The sequence below is a fragment of the Canis lupus genome, chromosome 17 (assembly GCF_011100685.1).
Source record: "Canis lupus familiaris isolate Mischka breed German Shepherd chromosome 17, alternate assembly UU_Cfam_GSD_1.0, whole genome shotgun sequence".
In the NCBI taxonomy this organism is placed as follows: Eukaryota; Metazoa; Chordata; class Mammalia; order Carnivora; family Canidae; genus Canis; species Canis lupus.
The window spans coordinates 5,219,460-5,231,863 of NC_049238.1; the positions used below are offsets into that span (position 1 = coordinate 5,219,460).

The 12,404-nt window shown below is 43.9% G+C and overlaps 1 long non-coding RNA gene across 1 annotated transcript; it reads left to right on the forward strand.

Annotated features, from left to right (window-relative positions):
* The first annotated feature begins 2,261 nt into the window (after window positions 1–2,261).
* Window positions 2,262–7,783, forward strand: LOC102151791. Its single transcript, XR_005371998.1, has 3 exons — window positions 2,262–2,733; window positions 5,108–5,230; window positions 7,123–7,783. It is a non-coding gene; the product is annotated as an uncharacterized LOC102151791 (long non-coding RNA).
* Window positions 7,784–12,404: the final 4,621 nt, after the last annotated feature.

Consider the following 12,404-nt stretch of genomic DNA (forward strand, 5'->3'; position numbering starts at 1 on the left):
TGGAATTCCACTGTGCTCCCCTGGTCGAGGGAAGACTAAGGTACGGGTGGGCCCCTTTCTACCCCAAGACCGACGGTCCTCCATCAAGGCAATCTGGGCAGCAGACAGAGGCAACACGCAGATGTGTCCGGGGTTACGAGCAATGGAGCCGGGCGTGTGCCGGGCACTGTCGTATGCTCTTCCTGCGCACTGACCCAATGCTGCTTCACAAGGACACTAGCGGAGAGCCACAACTATCTCCCTATTTTGCACATATGTGAGGAAACAGAAACTCAAGACTGGCACACACAGCTGGTGAGGGAGCAGCCAGGATGTGAACCTTGTCCGTTCCTCTTAAGGCCACGTTCAGGGGAACCTTGGTGAAGATGGACAATGGGACAAACTCCTTAGGGAACTTGCTCCGTATTTTGAAAGAGGAATAAAAAGAATGGTTATGGGGCAGCCAGGCTGTCTGCATCACCACTTTGCCGTGTCATTGCCCTCAGGCCCCACAGTGGCACTCTGGAGGGGGGACAACTTGAAGGAGGCACCGCTGGAAGGTTAGAAGGGGGGAGCAGAGACTTCCGAATCCCTGCTGTCCCTCTGACCACTACCACCACGCTGCTGGAAGGGTGTCAGGGTCTCACAGGAGTTAGAATGCAGAGTGGATCGGTCACCCCGGTACCATCCTTACTGCTCTTTCTAACTTGGGGAGGACACCTCAATGCACAGCGGAAAATAGAGACTATTAAGGATAATCCTACATTGCATGGCATTTACAACTCCGTATTTCAATTATTTCATTACGTATCTGTTGCTCCATCAATGTGCGAGGTGCTTGAGTCCAGGAAACACGCCTTCCACCTCTGCTCTTCAGATCCTGGTCTCATTTCCCTTCCTTCTGCATTGTGAGCAGGTACTTATGACGCCCCAGGTTAAACGTGAGAAGGGGAAACAGAGAGTATGTTCCTGCTCCCGCTGCCAGGTGGGAGCCGCAGGAGTGGATTCTTATCTCTGAGACCCATCAGAACAGAGCTGATGATGTTTGCCCAGGGGCTGCTAGGAAAACTCTAGAGCTGAGGGGCCAGAATTATTGGCTGCTTTTGAGGTACCAGAGAAGCAGATTAAGTAAGTTGCTGAACACACAGTCAGACAGTATCGCGGCATGGATTTTATTTATGGAATCATCTTACTAATTAAACAAAGCAGACTAAGTAACGCAACTGTAGTCTGTACATTCAGGGTAACCACTTCAGAGAGAAAGACAAGAGAGGAGAGAAAACAGACTCAGTTCTCAGTATTCCCAACTCCCCTCCCTAGGTGCAGCGGGAATGGCTCACGTCTGCTGTTTAAACCTCTTTTTTATACATGCTTCTTAACTCACCGCCTCATTCCATGTAATCACATGTGTCTCTAACCTCTACTTACTTACTAAAATGCATGACAATCTGTTCAAAGGAACACAACTCAATCCCATTTGAAAATTAGGGATTGCCAGATTGTTCCAACTGGTAGAAAGCAATAAATTAATCTTCTGAGCTGTTTGGACCCCTTGGAATAATACAGCGAACTTGATCAGAAGTAATTCACCTTCTTGATTCATCAAGACATAAACCAACAACAACAACAACAACAACAAAAATCAAAACCGGAGAATGCCAAGGCCTGGAGTTGAAACCGCCAGCTCTCATTGCTCGCTGATTTAAGAAAGCACGATATGTTTCTGGATATTGTTTGAACACAGGTGCACAGAGAACTCAGTGGCTCCCACTCACCTTTTGGCTCCATCCCAGGTCCTGTGTCAGCAGGGACTGTGGCCGCCCCACAAATGAGGAGGCTTCTGATTTTAGTGAAACATGTGGCTGAGATGAATTCGGGGTGAGTGTCTTCTGGAATACCATGTGCCCAGTTTAGTTAAAACTGCATCATTTTCCCTCCATCAATGTAGAAAGCCAGAACATCAGGAAAGAAGGAGCTTAATGGGGTGTGTGTGTGTGTGCGTGTGCATGTGTCGAGGGGTGGTTCCCTAGAAATGGACACAAGAAGGGGGTTGGGTAGTGTGCAGTGTGAAGAAAAGCTGGGTCAGGTTATTGAGTTATCAAGAGCCAGCAAAGTCATTGAATTGGAAAGACTGTTCGACTAATTCAGAGATGGCCTATGTCAGCCCGTGGAGGCCTGATAACGGGCTGCCTCTCAGTAGCCCCCCTGCTCCTTAAGGAGTCCAATCCCTGGGTTCTCTTTCAGAATCGTGGAATGGCAGTCTCCAAGGAGATACTTGGGGATCCATGTTCCAACAAGCTGCCCAGGTTATTCTGATCCATGCCTTGGTTTAGCCCCTTATTGAAATCTTTTATTTTATAATTGAGAAGAGTAAGACCCAGAGACATTGGCAAAAGTTTCCCAGGGCCACCCATGTGGTGAGCCGCGGAGTCCGGGCTCTGCTCCGGGCCTCCCAATCGGCCTTCAGAGGACCATACAAAAGCCATGCTCTCCTGTCTCAGGTTTCACTTTGAAACCCTTTTGTTTAGAAAAGAGGAATCTCTCCTCTCTTGGCAGGCTGCCTTCTCCTCCACCACAAATAATTCTTTCTTTCAAACAAAGCTAAGCTTTTCTAAAGCTTGAAAATCCATCCTAATCACCGTGCAGTTTCCCTCTTGTAAATCCTGCGAGGAGCTTATGCCATCTTCCCCTGGCCGAGCTGCAGAGAAGGGGCCTTGTCTCACACCTCATCACCGCTGGAACCCAGTTGATGGGGTAATCTTACAGGCGTGAATCCATTCAATTTATTTCACTTGTCTAAAAATGTGAAGAATGTTTATTATGGCCTAGGGTAGGGCCTGGCAAATCTTCTCTCAAAAGGTCAAGGAGTCAATGTTTTGTGGGCCACATGGTCTCTGATGACTCCTCTCTGGGGCTGGCAGGCAGCCACCAACTGCCGGGGACCAAGTGGGCGTGACTAGGTGCCAATATTGACAAAATCAGGCAGTGGGCTAGGTTGGCCCTCAGGCCGTTGCTGGCTGACCTTTGCTCTAGGAAACCCAAAGACCGAAAAAACAAAATAATTTGTCTCTAAGCAGCTTACAGTCTCTTTAGATGAATGACCTGAATCTAAAGGAAAACCCTGCAGAGCTAGAAGAAGGGATGCTTCAGGATTGGCTCGGTCTCCTGCTGCAGCCGAGTACCCAGACTGGAGGGCTTGAAATCACACACACGTATTTTCTTGGATCAGAAGTCTCTCACCCGGATGTCCCCAGGCCAGGCTGTCTCTGAAAGCCTCGAGGGGAGGGTCTTTCCTTGCCTCTTCCAGCTACCAGTGGTGACTGGCAATCCTTGCCTTCCCTGTCTTAGAGACACCAAATAATCTTGCCTTCATCATCAACCCAATCTCTGCCTTCATCAGCACATGGCATTCTCCCTGTTGGTGTGTTCACCTCTTCTTACAAGGACACCGGTCACACAGGACGAAGGGACCACCCTACTCCTGTGTGTCCTCGTCTTAACTGATCCTATTTACAAAAAGCCTACTTCCAAAGAAGGTCACATTCACAGGCCCTTGGAGTTAAGACTTCCACTTCTCTTTCTTGGGGACATAATTCAACCCACAGAGGGTTCTGGAGTCTTCTCTTACTTTTCTGTCTTGTTGTATACACATCATCAGAGGGCATCCATCATTTCCCCCTTCTTTCCCACCCAAACTTGTAACCAGGCTTGGAGATGGATGGCATGGGTGAAAGCAGAGCACAGGGTTTGCTGGAAGTCCATATCCAAGAAGATCTGTTAAGTTTCAAGCCTGGTTACCTCAGTAAGGGAGGGCACAAACAGGGTATCCAAATGGAAGCATCCATATACAAAGTGAGGGTTGTGCCAGGACTTGAGGAATGTCCCTGAGACCCACAGGTCAGAATCTGCCTGGCACAAAGCAGGATGGCTGGTGTGGGGATGCTCCGGGAAGGGGGCTGCTGCATACTTGACCAGGGTTCCTGGAATGGGAGACACTCAAACACCAATCACCTGAAGCAACAACCTCTGAAAGCAGCAAGGACTGGAGAAGAAATGGAAGTGGGCCAAAGAAGCATCTGGCACCAGCTTCACTGTCTGCTTTGATCTGAGACAGAATGACAGACTTTGATATGGAGATCGAGGAGAGAGGGGACTGAAAAAGTAGGTTGGGACAGACATCCTAGAAGATTTGACTAGGGATGGGTAGGATTCTCTGGTGAAGATAAGAAGATTGTTGGAACTAAGAGAATAAAAAAAAAAATACCAGGAAAATGAAGTTCTCCTGAATTTTGGATCACTCTGGTGATTCTGGACGTGGCTCTGGAGACCTGCTTGCCTCAGAAGGAGGGAGAGCTCTGTGGGCAACTGTGCACCAAATGGGCCCTATGGTCCACTAGTATGGGTCAGAGGTGAACATACCTACACATTCAGTTGGTTTCTGAATTTTTCACTGCTTATAAACACATGATGATTGTGATTTCACATAGATGTTGGACAACACTGTGACTGGTTCTTAGGATAAATTCCTAAAATAGAACTGCTGATTCAGATGCTGTGACCATTCTAAAATCGCTACAATGGGTACTGTCTGTTTTCCTCCAATAGTTGATATTCAGCAACAGTGTATGAGGATCTCTATTTCCTGGGACCCTTACCCAGATCATTTACAATCAGTCTTTCTAAGATTCTGTTCATTTCTCGAATTGGCAGTGAGGAAAGTCCTTTCTGATTTGCTTCCCGGTCACTGACCATTCCACTTCCAAGTTGTGCCTCCTTCTATCTGTGCCTGCTTGCTACGGTTTGTTTAATTCTTTCTTTTTGATTTGTGCTGGTTATTTACACAGGAGGGAAATAAGTTGTCCTCTGGTACATACGTCCCCTTTTGGTCTTTGACTTTCAACTTCATATTGTGAATATTTTGCAAAATTCAGATTTTTAAAAATTTATATGTGGTCAAATTTATTTCCTATATGGCTTTTTCAGTTTTGAATCATATTTAGAAAGACTTTACTACTCCTTAACAACCACTTATTTTTATTTTTAAATACATTAATCATTTATTTTGATGTAAGGACTTGATGGCAATCCAGTATTCCCATGATCATAAAATAATTTTTTCCATCCCTAGAATAAACATCAGCCTGTTGGATAGAAAAGACAGACTGCAAGGACATCATTGATGCCATTCTGTGGACTGGCCAGGTGAACTCTGGACCCATACAGCAGGCCATCAGGCATGGCATGAAGCTAGGTGAGATTTCTTCTCCAGAGGAGATGCAACTCTGCTCTTAGGCCTTTCAACTGATTGAATTAGACCCACCCAGAGCATCTAAGATAGTCTCCTCTTACTTAATTTCAATGGATTGTGGACTTTAGTCACAACTACAAAATCCCTTTACAGAAACCCCGAGATGAATGTCTCCCTGAATATCTGGGGACTGTAGCCTGGCCAAGTTGACACGTGACACTGACCAACATGCTATGATCTTTTCTTAGCATACTGCTATTTGTTGTTGTTTTGTTCAATAACTTAACACCAACATTTACCAGCGAGAATAGTCTGGCTTTTTTAGTTTTACATTTTTATGCTAGTTTTATGAAAACACATACAGGAAGAGTTTGCATAAAGATAAAATCACCTAAGTTAAAGGCTTTTAGAATCCTATTTTTTAAAAGCTCAGTCAGTTAAGCATCTGCCTTTGGCTCAGGTCATGATAGCAGGGTCCTGGGATTGAGCCCCATGTTGGGCTCTCTGCTCAGTGAAGAGTATGCTTCTCCCTCTCCCTCTGCCCCTCTCTCTCCCCTGCTTGTAATCTCTTTCTCTCCCACCCTCCTTCTCTCCCTCTCTCTCAAATACATAAATCTTAAAAAGAAATAGCCTAGTTTGGTCTCTGTAGCAATCTCAGTCCAATCCAGAGACAGAAACCACACAGCAGATGACAGAGGGAAATTTAATATAAAGAATTACTAACTATGAAAAGAGTAACTGATATAAAATATAAGGAAATGCCCTTTGGTATCTTAGGACTGAGACAGGGCACCCAAGAAAGAAAACAATTTGGAAGGGTTTCAAACTTTGTTGAAGAAGGTGTACTTTAGGCCCTGCATATAGAGAAAGTGTCCGGGTTAGCCAGGTAGGAGCTGGTGTACGATCATTTAGCAGACAGTAGGTAGGTCACCCTCAGTTGTGTAGTGGGCACAGATATAGAGGGCTGTTCTGGGAGACAAAGGGGACCAACACGGGGTAGGCGAGATGCAGCAGGAACAAATGGCCTGTGCATGGCCCTCTGGGCTCCACGCTGCCACGGACATGCAGGACAGGAGCTTTCTGATGTTGTCCTAACTAGAGGTCTACAGACCAGGAGGGTCATGCAGGTCTCTGGTTTCCATGTCAAGAGGGCCACAGAAAGGCACTGCCAAGTCAAGTCTGTGACATTACAGAGGGTCTGTGGGAAGGGCTAGTGGCAGGGCTTGGCCCTACTGGGGTCCTTGCCTCACAAGGTCAGGGCCTCCTAGCCTCTGGGGAAGGCCTCTTCTTCCTGCAATGTGTCTGCAGCGCCTTCTATTGAGAGAGTTTAGCTTCATGCTCCCTTAGACCTTTAATGGAATTCTGTTATCCCAGAAGCCTGGTGTGATTGGATCTGAGGCGCAAAGACAGGCCCTGTTTTGGAGAGCCTTGGTTAATTTCCTCCACAATTATTTTTCTGTTTAAATTTCCTTCATTGTCTTCTTTTTTTTCCTTTTTCCTAAGATTTATTTATTTTTAGATAGAGAAATAGCATATACGCGAGTTGGGGGAGGGGCGAGTGAGAGAGAATCCCAAGCAGACTCCCCACTGAGCATGGAACCTGAGCGGAGCCTGAGATCATGACTTGAGCCAAAATCAAAGTCAGATGGGTAACAGACGGAGCCACCCAGGCGCCCCTAAATTGCTTTTGTCTTCTTAAAGCAATTTTGCAATAACTAGAAAAATTATTGATTTCATATGATCTCCAAGTTTCTTAATTCTGTAATTATTGTTTTATTAAAAGTAATTTTCAGTTAATAAGTTCTGTGAATATAATTATTAATCAGTCTTACGTAATATCATTTTATAACTCAATGTTGCACACACTACCTTCTTACAAACTACCTTTTCACCAGGAGCCACCAACTTACCAGTATCCCCTCACTGATGGCTCCAGCCACACTGGCCTCTGGAATGTTCCTCAGACCTACACTGCTGTCTGCTCCATCTGGAATCCACTCCCTGCATACATCTGTATGGCTCTCCATCTCCTGCAGGCCTCTTCCCAAGGCCATCTAATCAGAGAATGTGCCTGCCTAACCTAATTAAGCCAGCACCCACATCACTTCCTCTCCTTTTATCCTGCTTTATTTCAGCTCTTGACATTTATTAAGCTCTAACACACACACACACACACACACTTTTTTTTTTAAATTTATTTATCTTAACTATCCCCCATCACTGAGACATATGGTAAAAGAAGTAAGGTCTTGGTTTCTGTGTGCTGCTGTGTTCTCAGTGCCAAGAAAAATGATGAACATGTAGTAGACAGGTGATTGAGTAAATTTTAGCTATTCTTGGACCTTTTGGGAAAATGGGGTCAATAGAAACCACTTAGCAATATTTGATGCAGTTAATTTCCTGGGAAAATTCATGAAGAATTACAGGCATAAAGATTTTACATGAAAAATGGTCCTAATTGTTGTGCTAGTAATTGGAGAAGAGCTCCGGGGGAGACCTGGTGTTGCTGGATGTCAACTCTGACTTATAAAGCAATAAACTCTGTATGTGAAGTTGTGCATTTTGTTCTGTCCTCCTGTGCTTTCTTTCTGTGTTTAGGGATATAGTAAAACAACATGGGAATCCCTGGTTGAACCTACCACCCCGATCGCTTGAGGCCCCTCATAACACCATCCTACCTGTGTGGGTTCTTTTCTGTCCCCCGCACCCCCTTCTTACCCCTAGCAGTTATGCCTTGGCTCTTTTCTCCAAATACTGGGGCCACAAGAGGAAAAAGGGAACACTCTATTCTTCAATGTCCTTTGTGTTAGGAAAATCTTCAAAGCCAATGCTGGCATAGTCTCTTTTCTCCTGGTGGGCTCCCTAATATCTCTAGCCTGTGATGCAGAGGAACATGAGTGCACCAAGGCCTCGTGGTGAGTTCAGAATGTAGAACATGAGTCAGATGGGCTGTGAGTAATTCAACAACAGCTTCAGGAAAGCAAAATTCACTGGAACATTTCTCCTGGCCTCCACTCCCCAACCACCCAAGGCTTCAACTAATGTGATTTTGGAAGATGCTCTTATTTTACAGTCCAAAACACTTGGAAAAAAAGGCATGAAATTGACGTGGTGACTTGGGTTTTTTTTTCCCAGGAGATTCCTCTTTAAAAACTTACATATGTTCCCTTTTATTGCTTTATTTGCAAAAGGGGGGGGGGGCGGAATTTGAACCTATTAAATTATTATAATTGTATATTAAGAAAATCCAACTCCGAGAACTATTTCTATACACATATTAAACCAATTTACTCACTGAAAGGTCCTGACCAATGGGCTTCCACAGTGGCCCAGAGTAATATTGATCATTCCTCCTTCAATCTTCCTCTCGTTAGAATATTTGTTTTCTTCTGGACGACATAATAATTCTGATGAAATGTCAATATCATTTCCCGGACCTTGTTAAGCATAGCTGCTTTTGCTTTTTTTTGTTCTCATCTCTTTAAACCATTATTCGGATATGATATTTGTCAGCATCACAAAGTTTCCCGTTGAATAAAAGATGATTTGCATTAGGCAGTCTCAAGTGCACCCCTAAGTAAACTCTAGTACTGGTGTTCTAGTCTGAAAGAATTTTAGATCTCCAAGATAAATGCTGAAGAGGACTTTATTTTTTAAAAAAAAAGAGATATAAAGGAGCTTATCTAATGCAAATGCTTCCTTTTATTTAACCATGACCAAACAACACTTATGTAGAAATAAAGGTCATATATCCCTCAAATTTCTATCTAAATGGGCATGGCTTTGTTCTCCAGACTGAGAAGGAGCCTTAGTTGGGCATACATGTTGGCGAGCAGGATGGGGATGTGTAAGAGGCAGGGATGGTTGGTCTGCACACCTGGGAGCTGAGGGTCATCCAGGACAAAACTTGGCAGTGAAGAGATGGCTCCCAGTCCATTTCTGCTAAAGAATTCCTTTTTTTTTAATTTTTATTTATTTATGATAGTCACAGAGAGAGAGAGAGAGAGAGGCAGAGACACAGGCAGAGGGAGAAGCAGGCTCCATGCACCGGGAGCCCGACGTGGGATTCGATCCCGGGTCTCCAGGATCACACCCTGGGCCAAAGGCAGGCGCCAAACCGCTGTGCCACCCAGGGATCCCCTGCTAAAGAATTCCATGAAATAATTGACCAGCAATGATTCAGCACAGGGATTCCAGAATGTCAGCACAGCTAAGATCTTCACGTTAGATCTCCACATAGAATGTACACACTCATATAAGCTTTGATTCTTCTGGTCTCTGTCCTTCCCATCACTACCCATCTGCACTTTCCTGAGGATACTTTTTGGCTTTTTGGTAGTTATAGGGAAAGAAGTATAGTGAGCGGGAATGTGATATGTTAGCCCAGATTTCCGTTGATAGAAACACACTTTGATGGCTTTGGCCAGAAGGAGGAGCACTGTAGTCCATAGATTCAGAATAAGGGAGTGAGAGGCAAGATAAGGATAGTGGTTCAGACAATGGGTTGTCAGGTCCATCCTCCCAGCCTCATGGCCACAAAGACTGCCAGCCTGGTGGCGAAGGCCACTGGTCCTCTCTTTCTTGCAGGATAACAACAGCAAGGCCTGGAGTCGAAGACCCTCAAATCATGTTCTCAGCTTCTTGGCTCTTCTGCAGAATGGTGCAGGAGCTAGAAGGGGCTAAGAGGCACTTGTATGCCTAGTCTTGAGGCTAGATATGTGAGAAATGTCAGACAACTTGTGGTCACTGTCGTTAGGCAACTAGAGTCTGCTCTGGAAATAAGACCACCAAATTCAACTCAGAGGACCCTCTGGTGTGCACGGCACTTTCTAAAAAAGCAGATCCTGGGGGTGACAGGGCTGGTGGGGTTGCCCTGATGCTCAGAGAGGTGAAACCACCAGCTCAGGGACACATCCAGACCTCACAGATGCTGGAGGTGATGGGGAGGCCCATCTCTCAATTTTCAGGGCCTAGGGTAAGAATACAGAGGGAGGCCCATCAGTCAAAATATTTGAAAGTTATAAAACAAACCAATAAATTGTTAAATAGAGTAGATTTTACTTGCCCACCTTGACAAGTAAAACTTCATAATATAGTCTGAAAGTATATGGTTTTTGTGTAACTAAAATTCAGCAGAATATCAAATATGACTCAATGTAATTGTTATTGCACCAGTCTGGGTGTTTTGCTGATGGACTGATGATGTTTGAACAATTAATAAGATAAAGACAGAGAATTCATATATTATTGTTGAAAATTATTCCCTTTGTAATGTTTGCCTAAGTTTCCTTCCCATGAACAAATTATGCTAATACTCATTGCCTCCCCACCCGGCAAGCAATGCTGAATACACCGAGGAGGGTCAGGCATCACCTAATTTGGCTGTTGTTTGTTTTTTTTTTTAAGATTTTACTTTATTTATTCATGAGAGACACACAGAGAGAGAGATGCAGAGACATAGGCAGAGAAAGAAGCAGGCTCCATACAGGACGCCTGATGTGGGATCCAATCCCAGCACTCCAGGATCACGCCCTGGGCCAAAGGCAGACGCTCAACTACTAAGCCACCCAAGTGTCCCTAATTTGGCTGTTGTTAGGTATTTAAGTATTTTATCAATATATTCTCTTTCTTTGCATTTAGTTTATGGTAATTTTAGACATGGGAAATTTTTTTTTTAATTTTGAAGAGGATGAGCAGTACTAAATATCAAAATACAGCACAAAAACATAGAAACTAAAGGAGCACTGACAGAGAACTTGACAAATAGGCTGATGAAACAAAATAAAGGTATAAACAGACTATGTATATGTCCTTTCAAGAAATGGGCAAAGGGATAGGGTATTCGATGAGTAATGTCAGGACAAAGCCATAAAGCTGGGAAAAAGGTCATATTCCTGCCAATGTTGTACTCAAATTAAGACAAATTAGTTAATGTCTGCAAATAAAAATTGTTTTGCTCATTCATTTGATTTGTTTTTGTTATATTTTTACTGTTTCTCTAGTTGGAGCTGCTAGTGAGTGACTCTGTGCTAAATGACAGTGATGAGAACCTCATTTATTGGCTTTTCAGCTGATCTTAACTATGATGCTTCTAGTGTTTCCCAGTAAGAAAAATGCCGGCCTTTCACTTGAGATACCTGTCATTACTTAAGAAAATAGCTTTCTGTTCCAATTCATTAATGTACTTAGAAGGAATCATAAGGCTTATAAAGTTTGTTTTTAGCACTTATGGGAATTCCTTATAAATGGAATCGTTGGGCCCTTGAGGTATATTTATTTTTAAGGCTTTATATTTTTTGAAATTTATTTCCAAATTATCCTCCAGAATCCTTACATCCATTCAGATTTTGCAAGTGTGTATATGTGTCAATGCTTTAGATTTATGAAGCTTATCAGAAGGAATATGTGTTTTGGTGCATATAGTCTTCCATCTGGTGGCCCATACACAATCAGAGAACCACTAAGTTCCCTGGGTATCCTTCCAGAATCTCTTCAAGCACAAAATACAAATACATACTTGTCTCTCTCCTTTTTTCCAGAAGTGTATGTGGAATATATTTACATGTACCAATAGAGGGCCATCATTATATTCTTTAACAGCCGGACAGACTCTCAGGAATAGAGACAGCACCAGGTATTCAAATAGCCCCTGCTGATGGGCATGCCACCGGTTTTCAGAACTCCACAGTGGCAGAGAGTGCTGTCCCTTCCTCATTCACATAAATGTGGATATACTCACGGAAGCCTCAAAAGTGTGAAGCCCCGTCTGAGGCTGCATGCACGTGCGACTCCAACAGCTACTACTGAACTATCCTGCAAGAGGATTTTAATGATTTACAATCCTGTCATCTATGTCTGACCGTGGCCACTGGTACAGATTGACAACAGTATGACAAAATGCTTGACTTTTACGAAACACAGAGGCAGAAATGGTGCTTGGTGTAGTTTTTAGTTGCTCTTCTCATGATGAGAAGAGCTGAACACCTTTCTACATTTGTAGTTCCCCTGAACTGTCCTCTCACCTACCCTTCTCTGGGGTTTCTACTGTGTCGTTAGTCATTTTATAAAAAGTTTCTTAGAGTTTTTTTTTTTTTCCTAAGATTTTATTTATTTGAGGGAGAGTGAGAGGGAGCATGAGCAGGGGGGAGGATCAGAAGGAGAGGGAGAAATAGACTCC